Consider the following 10036-nt stretch of genomic DNA (forward strand, 5'->3'; position numbering starts at 1 on the left):
TCCAACAACTTGCCATGCCAAAAAAGAAGATGAGAAATGATCTTGTATTGATTTAGGTTCTTTGCATGATTTAGGAAGCAACCTATCCTTAATGCAAAGCCATTCACTTGATCCATGATCAAGATGAATTAGATTTGAATCAAGGAAGATTAAACCTCAATGTATCAATGCTAACACCAATCCTTAACTCATTGATCAAAAAGAAAAAGAGATAAGAAGAAGAAGAAGATGAAGAATTAAAGTGCATTAATTGAAATGGAATGAGATAATCAACAAGTATTGACCAAAGATAGAGAAGATCAAGGTCAAACAATAGAAAACAAAAGCAAAATGAAGACTAGAAGTCAAGAAACACATAAAATATTTTTGGTATTTTTCAATATTAAAATAAAACTTGAATTAAAATAATAAAGAAAGGTCAAACTTCAAACTTCTTCAAATTAACTTTGAAAAGTCCAAGTAAATTATCTCAAGTTCAACAAGGTCAAACAAAGCTTGACAAAAAATTCAGCATTTTTAGAAGTCAGAAACTATTTTAAATCAATTAAAAATGCATAAAAATAACCTAATTGAACTAAAATATCAAATAAATCTCAAATCAATTAATAAATTGATGAGAATATTTTTCATAGATCTATCATCATTCAAAGAGGTTGGAAAAATATTTTTGTATTTTTTGAATATTAAAAACTATTTTAAATGAATTAAAAATAACCAGAAAAGAGAAAATTACTAAAAAATATCAAATTATAAAATAAAAAATATTAAAAATCATTTTTAGAATGTAGAAATTAAAAGGAGAAAAATGAAATTGGTCTCATAATTTTTGGACCAATAATGAAAGAGATATGAACTTTTAAAGAGAAATGGAATTAAAAGAAATAAAAGGATAAAAATCAGAAATTAGAAAAAGGAGAAAAAGCGTGGACCGTCTGATGATCTCTCATTAATTGATGTGGATCATCACGTGGCCAAGAAGCGCACGCTCACCATACACGCTAGTCAGCTGAGTAACACATGGCCTTTAATAAAGTCATAACAAATAATAGATGAGATCAAATCTGGAAAAAGCAGTGGATGACTCAGATTTAATCTAGAGACCAGACGGTGGCCAGCGCCACCGTCTTCTCCGGCCAAGCTCAAAAGTTGCAGAGAAAAAATGGTAACCAAAAGGCACGATCCAGGCATCAATCGAGAGTTGGGGTGATGTACATCACCCCTGTACCACTCAAATCCATTCTAGATCTCTATATTGAGAGAAATCAGAAGTGGAAGATCTGTGGTGTTCATATGAACTTCATGATTTTTGAAAATTGAAAGCACAATAATGTTGCCTCTATGCAGAGGACTTCAGATCACACAACAACAATGAGAGTTAAGCACTATGCAAGCTGATTCGAAGAAAATAGCAGTTGAGGTAATCCTTTGATTTGCAAGGCTTTGAGTCACAATTCTTGGATGCTATTGCTTACAATCCACACTATAGATCAAGGAGAAGAAGGTTTAGGAACTTTAAGATCTGAAAATTGCACTATTATGTTCAAGCCTTCGAAAATGCTATGCCAAAAATGGAAACACCACCTTATGAGTAATGATTGGAAAGCTTAATGCATAAGGATCATTTGTTATATTGATCAAAACTCCATTTGGGCCTTGGAAATTGATGAAAATTGGACATGAAGTGTAGGGTGCAAAACATGCATTTGTGAGATTTTCAAAATTGGCCAAAGTTCAAGCCCTCTGTCTCAAAGATGCAAGTCCCAAATGACAAAATCTTCAACATCAAAGTTGTATTTATTTTCAAGATAATCAATTTGGACTTATATCTTGCATCATTTGGATTTTTGATGAAGAAGTTATGGGCACTTGAAGTTGGACTTTTTCACATTTCAATGCATTTGGTCCAAAGTGACCTATAATGTTTTGCATTATCACATGTATTTATTTTGAGATTTTGAAATTTTGCTCAACATAACATTTTAAGTAGACATATTAAGCTTTTCAATGCATTTAATACCACCTCCAAGTCATGAAAAATGAATGAGTTATGTTCTAGGGAAGTTGACCCAAAATTAGGGTTTCAGTCAAAATGACCTATAATGTCTTAGAATGGATTATGACCTTCCAAGATTCAAATCAATTTTTGATGAACATGAAAGTTGTTCATATGGTCTTTAAGAACATGTATTATCTTGGGGTCATCTCCATTTGACAAACACATAAAAAGTTAGGTCTCAGTGTATTTCAAAATAGTCAGATGAATTGACTGATCAACTTCTCAAGTCCACACCTCATATTTTGATGAGTTGATGATCGAGGACACTCAATTAAGTTCAAATATGCATGAAATGATGAACGAAAGAACTTCCCTTGATTGTTTTTGACCATGGTTTGAGATTGCTTCATGAGCAAGGCACAGTTGATGAACAAATGAATTAGGGTTTCCTTGAGAAACAAGCCTAAAACCCCCTTGATTTTCTTTGATCAAAATGATGAATTGGGACACTTGGGAGGCATATTTGATGGATGGGAGCTTTGGGAACCATTACCATGCTTTCTTTCATCTTCAATTGGCCCCATCAATGCACATAGGATCTCCTAGAAGCTTTTAGACCTTGACTGCTCAAGCTACAAACAAGAGATGTTAGTGACATATTTTTGTGCTTTTGGTTAGTAAATAAAATGAGAAAAGAAAATATACAATTCAAGCATGCTTGATGATCTCAAACCAACTCACAAGAGATCCCAGCCCAAAGGTAAGGAGCCAAGATGCTTATGATCCTTGAGGCAATGCAAATGCAATGTTATGATACCATGAGGGATATTAGGGTCAAATTTGGGGTCTTACAATGTGCGTTTCATTCGTGGATCCTTGGTGAAGATACACAAGGACATCTTTATGGTGAGTGAATGTGAACATGATCACGAAGGTTGTGATATTTGTAGTGTGAACCCAAGAGGGTGTGTTGTTGTGAAAAGGGACATTCAGCACCTAATGGATGAAGGCATGATCCAGATTTGTCAATCCTGTCATGAAGATGACGATGTTAATGTCAGTGTTCCCGTTTTCAAGCAACCAGAGCGGTTGGTGATGCAGTATGATAGCAGTAAGAACGTCAACAATAGATCAGTTTCACTGTTGGTAATACGGTTGGCGGGCCCAGTCCCGTATGCATCTGATAAGGCTATACCGTATCAATACAATGCTATGATGATTGAGATAGGTCAAGAGGTCTCGTTGCCTACGACCATTTCAGTAGTAAGCATTGCAGATGTTACGAAGGTCACCCACAGTGGTCGAGGTTTTGGGCCAGTTGTCCCAGAGAGTAAGGAAGAATTGATTGTTGGTAAGAAGGTGGAGGTGCCTATGGTAGATCCTGTGGGATGTTCAAGAGATAAGTCTGGTGAATCCAGCAATTTGAAAGCCAATAGTGATGATGATGAGGTACTCCGGCTGATCAAGAGGAGTGAATTTAACGTGGTTTAGCAGTTGCTTCAGACTCCCTCAAAGATTTTCGTGTTGTCTCTGCTTGTAAACTCTGAAGCACACAAAGAAGCACTCCAGAGAGTTCTCGAACAGGCATACATGGAGCAAGATGTTACTGTGGCTCAATTTGATCACATTGTAGCTAACATCACTTCATGCAACAATTTGAGTTTTTGTGATGAAGAACTCCCTGAGGAGGGAAGAAATCACAATCTGGCTTTGCATATTTCGATGAATTGCAAAGAAGATGCTTTGTCAAACGTGCTAGTTGATATTGGGTCATCACTCAATGTGCTTCCAAAATCAACATTGTCAAAGTTATCTTACCAAGGAGCTCCCATGAGGTACAGTGGAGTAATTGTCAAAGCCTTTGATGGCTCGCGCAAGACTGTCATTGGAGAAGTGGACCTTCTAGTCAAGATAGGTCCGAGTGATTTTCATATTACTTTCCAGGTAATGGATATTCACCCGGCCTACAGTTGTTTGTTGGGAAGGCCATCGATTCATGAAGCAGGTGTTGTTACTTCCACTCTGCACCAGAAGCTCAAATTTGTAAAGAATGGCAAGTTAGTGATTGTGGGAGGTGAGAAAGCACTGTTAGTCGGCCATCTGTCACCTTTTTCATATGTAGAAGCTGAGGATAAGGTTAGAACGTCGTTCCAAGCCTTATCTATTGCTACTGAGAAGAGAGTTGGGGCACATATGTCCTCTCTGAAAGATGCGCAGAAGATTGTTGAAGAAGGTCCTGTTGATCAGTGGGGCGCGTGGTAGAGGTCGTCGACAACAAGGGAAGAACTAGTTTGGGGTTCCAAAAGGGCTCGTCAACCGTTAGATCAGAAGAGATGCAACTCAGTTTCCATAGCGGAGGGTTCATTCATGGGAATGAACAACACTTAGTTGTTGTGCTAGAGGACAATGAAGAGGAAGACTGCACCAACTTTGTAACGCATGGAAGGACATGCAACAATTGGACTGCTGTTGATATTCCTATTATTTTGCATCGATCTAAGTAATTACTTTTTATATTTTAAAATCCTTCTCCTATGCCTAAGGGAGAAGTGAACATTGTAGGGCATTTTAAATTGATCATCAATAAAATTAATTCTATTCATCCACGTCTTTGATGTTTGTTTTTACTTTTTGCTTATTTCTGAAAATGGTAATCACAAAAAAACATAAATAAACAATATAATTGTCATCTGCATAATATTTGGTCACAAATTCACTTCTCTAAAATCAAAATATCAAATCATTATGCAGGTTGGTTCCTAACCCCATTGAATATAATGATCCTTCTCCTTCTCCAAATTTTAAATTCCTTGTGTTTGAAGCTGAGGAGGAAAGTGATGTAGAGGTGAGCGATGAATTGTCTCGTCTTCTTGAGCAAGATGAAAAAATTATTCAGCCATTTGAAGAGCAAATTGAGCTAGTCAACTTGGGTTCCGAAGATGATGTGAAGGAAGTCAAGATTGGGTCTCGACTGTGTCCAGATGCTAAGAAGGGGTTGATTGATCTTCTTCGAGAGTATTAAGATGCGTTTTCTTGGTCCTATCAAGACATGCCTGGGTTGGATTCTGATATTGTGGAGCATAGATTGTCGTTGAAGCCAGAATGCCCACCAGTCAAGCAGAAGTTGAGAAGAACGCATCCTGATATGACTATGAAGATCAAAGAGGAAGTTCAGACGCAGATTGATGCCGGTTTCCTTATAACTACTGAGTATCCACAATGGGTGGCCAACATTGTGCCTGTGCCGAAGAAAGATGGAAAAGTCCGCATGTGTGTCGACTATAGAGATTTGAATAAAGCCAGTCCGAAAGATGATTTCCCTCCGCCACACATTGATATGTTGGTAGACAATACTTCTAAATTCAAAGTCTTTTCGTTTATGGATGGATTTTCCGGATATAACCAGATTAAGATGGCACCCGAGGATATGGAGAAGACCACATTCATTACACCCTGGGTAACATTCTATTATAGAGTGATGCCTTTCGGTTTAAAGAATGTTGGTGCAACTTACCAGAGAGCAATGACTACTCTTTTTCATGATATGATGCATAAAGAGATAGAAGTTTATGTCAATGACATGATTGCTAAATCAATTGATGAAGAGGAACATGTTGAGCATTTGTTGAAGCTACTCCAGCGTTTGAGGAAGTATAAACTCCGCTTGAATCCAAATAAGTGTACTTTTGGTGTCCTTTCTGGTAAGTTGTTGGGCTTTATTGTCAGTGAGAAGGGTATTGAAGTTGATCTTGCCAAGGTCAAAGCATTACAAGAGATGCATGCGCCCAAAACTGAGAAGCAAGTCAGAGGTTTTCTCGGCCGCTTGAATTATATTTCCAGATTCATTTCCCACATGACTGCCACATGTGTGTCTATATTTAAGCTTCTTCGAAAAGATCAGTCTTGTGATTGGACCGAAGACTACCAGAAAGCTATTGATAGTATCAAGGAATATTTGCTTGAACCTCTGATTTTGTCTCCACCTGTTGAAGGAAGACTGTTGATCATGTATTTGACTGTGCTCGAAGATAGTACGGGTTGTGTTCTTGGTCAGCAAGATGAAACTGGGAAGAAAGAATTCACAATTTATTACCTCAGTGAGAAGTTCACCGACTATGAAACTCGGTATGCAATGCTTGAGAAAACTTGTTGCGCATTGGCTTAGGCTGTTAAGCGTCTGCGTCAGTATATAATAAATCATACCACTTGGTTGATATCCAAAATGGATCCAATCAAATACATATTTGAGAAGCATGCTTTAACTGGGAGGATCGCCCGTTGGCAGATGTTGTTATCAGAGTATGATATCGAATACCGATATCAGAAAACGATCAAAGGTAGTATCTTGGCTGACCATTTGGCTCATCAACCGATTGAAGATTATCAGTCAGTGCAGTATGATTTTCCAGATGAAGAGATTTTATACTTGAAAATGAAAGATTGTGATGAACCATTGTTAGAAGAAGGACCAAAACCTGGTTCCCGCTGGGGTATGGTATTTGATGGAGTTGTTAATCAATATGGAAATGGCATTGGGGCAGTAATTATTACTCCTCAAGGCATGCATCTACCATTTACAGCTAGATTGACTTTCAAGTGTACAAACAACATGGCAGAATATGAAGCTTGCATTATGGGGCTTGAAGAGGCCATGAATCTCAGAATCAAGTATTTAGATGTCTTTGGTGATTCAGCTTTGGTAGTGAATCAAATCAAAGGAGAATGGGAGACAAATCAACCCGATTTAATACCATATAGAGATTATGCGAGGAGGATTTCAACTTTCTTTACAAAGGTTGAGTTTCAGCATATCCCTCGAGATGAGAATCGGATGGCAGACGCTCTTGCAACTTTGGCATCAATAATTGTAGTGAAAAATTGGAATGAAGTTCCCAATTTATCTATGATGCGTCTTGATAGGCCAGCTCATGTGTTTGCTGTTAAAGAGATCAAAGATGAGAAGCCGTGGTATTACGACATCAAATGTTTTCTCCAAAGTCAGATCTACCCGCCTGAGGCATCTTTGAAAAATAAGAAGACTTTGAGAAGATTAGTCGGTAATTTCTACTTGAATGGTGATGTATTGTACAAGAGAAACTTTGACATGGTTTTGCTCAGATGTGGGGATAGACACAAAGTAGACTTGTTGATGACCGAAGTGCATGAAGGTTCCTTTGGTACTCATTCCAATGGACATGCAATGGTGAAGAAGATGTTGCGAGCAGGTTACTATTGGCTGACAATGGAATCTGAATGTTACAATTTGTGAAGAAATGCCATAAGTGTCAAATCTATGCTGATAAGATTCATGTTCCTCTGACACTATTGAATGTCATCTCTTCCCCATGGCCCTTCTCCATGTGGGGAATTGATATGATTGGGATGATTGAGCCCAAAGCTTCAAATGGACATCGTTTCATTTTGGTGGCAATTGACTACTTCACAAAATGGGTTGAAGCGGTATCATATGCAAATTTAACAAAGCAATTTGTTGTAAGGTTTATCAAGAATCAGATTATATGCCGTTATGGTGTGCCAAGTAAGATCATTACTGATAATGGATCGAACTTGAATAACAATATGGTGGAAGCTCTTTACAAAGACTGCAAGATTGCACATATAATTCTTCTCCCTACAGACCCAAGATGAATGAGGTTGTTGAAGCTGCGAACAAGAACATCAAGAATATTATCCAGAAGATGGTTGTCACATATAAGGATTGGCATGAGATGCTCCCATTTGCTTTGCATGGGTATCGTACATCCGTCCGCACTTCAACGGGGGCAACCCCTTTCTCTCTTGTATATGGTATGGAAGTAGTACTCCCCGTAGAGGTTGAAATTCCTTCATTGCGTGTGCTCATGGAAGCCAAGTTGACTGAAGTTGAATGGTGTCAGACCAGGTTTGACCAGTTGAATTTAATTGAAGAGAAGAGATTGACTGCCATGTGTCATGGTCAGTTGCATCAATAAAGGATGAAGAAAGCTTTTGATAAGAAGGTCAAACCTCGAGTGTTCAGAGAAGGTGACCTTGTGCTCAAGAATATTTTTTCGTTCAAACCAGATTCCATAGGAAAATGGACTCCCAATTATGAATGCCCATCTGTTGTCAAGAGAGCCTTTTCAGGTGGTGCATTGATTCTTACAACTATGGATGGTGAAGAGTTCACTCGTCCTGTGAACACAGATGCAGTCAAAAAATACTTCGCCTAAAAAGAAAAGAGCAGCTCTCTAAGTTGAAAACCTAAAAGGGCGGCTTAGGAAAAAATGAGCATCTCGGTGGATTGAAAACCCGAAAGGATGATCTAGGCAAAAATTAGAGACATAAAAACAGAAGTAAGTTCCCGATAAGTTGAGTACCCCACACTAGGGCAACTTAGGCAAAAATTAGGGATTATGGCAAGTAACTGCATTCTGCTGATCTTCAGTGATTTTTGAAGACTTTGTTTGAGCACAAGGGTTGACATCAGTTCATCTTCAGCAGTGGTCAAAAACACAGTGGATATCAAGATTTGGTAGAAGGATTAAGGATCATTTGTATTCAATGTAACCCTTTTCCATGAAAATCATCATTTTCAACTTTGTAAAATCTATGGAGTCTTGTCATTTACAGACTACCATCCTATTAAACAAAGTTGAGCTTTTATCTAATTGTTTCTACTCTTATTTACTTCAGCCAATAGTTTTAAATTTTATTATGATCATTTTGAAATTAAATTTTTAAATCAAAATCAAGTTTTCTTAAATATATAAAAGCAAGAACTTTTCCAAAGCAAGTAACTGTAATATCAACAGCATTTCAGTGAATATCAAGTTCTTAAGTGTGAAGCATATGAGGTTTCCCAAGCAGTAACTCTTCCGGTATCTCTAAGCGTCAGTGCTGATTCATGTCCTCAGTAGAATGCTGTTGACCTCAACTAGTGGATCCAGTTCCCCGGTGGAGTGTTTGATACACCAGTGGAATTTCTTTTCTGTTCCCTAGCTGAGTTGATTGATTCAAATCCCTAGTGGCATATCCTTGTCCCCAACAGAACTCCGGCCTTCCCAGCGGAGTTCGTTTTTCCTCAGCAGGTAGATCGTCATCAGAAGATGTTTGATCTCTCCCTAATAGATCGCTTTGGTGTCCCCACCAATCGTCGCGTCTTTGCTCCCAATCAGAGTTTCCTCCTGGTTTTTGAGCAGCTTTTTGATTCTTCCCCAATAGGGTTGTCTCCCATTTTATGGTGTTGACCTAAAATTCCCTACAGTTTAATGTATTTTTTTCCTCAGCAGATCTCCTCCTTCCCCAGCTAGGGTTGCCTTTGGGATGTTGATCTCTCTGTTCTCCAGTAGTTTGTCTCCATGATGTTTGTGGATTGCCCAAGGATTGTACCGGTGATTCAATTTCTTTGCGACACCCTTGTATCCTTCGTGATCGTTTTGTCAGCATAATCACCATATATACATATACATATACATATACATATACATATACATTCATATAAATTCATGATTTGCATATTCTGCATATTTGTTTGGTTTGAGATTTTCATTCTCTGTTATGGCGGTACTTTATCCCCATACCAAATCTGGTGTCTATCCTCTTTCAAGTGTAGAGTGTCAGCCCCTAAGGAGAAAAGACTTTAACATTTCTATGTTTCCCCACTGAGTTTGTTTCCTCGTGGATGATTGTTATCTCAGTTTCCTCTCCGGCAAATTTTCCGGATGGAATTACTCCCCTTGAGTTATGTCCTCATAGGGTCGAGTCTTGATTGACCGTTTTCTTTCTAGCTCTTACCTAGATAAATATCTTTGGTAACTGGTAATATTCTTCTTAGTCTGCAGTTTGTTACTTTTTGCCCAATACCCGACAAAAGTACCTTTTTCTCCCCAATGGAGTCCTCGGAAGTATATCCTTGATATGATCATCTTAACCAGGTGACGGATATCTTTCTTTTCCCCGCGTGAGTCTATCCTTGATATGTTCACTTTAACCAGTGATGGATATTCTCTCCTTTGGTATTCTATCCAGTAAAAAGGTAGTTGTAATCCCTATTTTGTT

The sequence above is a fragment of the Lathyrus oleraceus genome, chromosome 1, assembly GCF_024323335.1.
Source record: "Lathyrus oleraceus cultivar Zhongwan6 chromosome 1, CAAS_Psat_ZW6_1.0, whole genome shotgun sequence".
Lineage (NCBI taxonomy): Eukaryota > Viridiplantae > Streptophyta > Magnoliopsida > Fabales > Fabaceae > Lathyrus > Lathyrus oleraceus.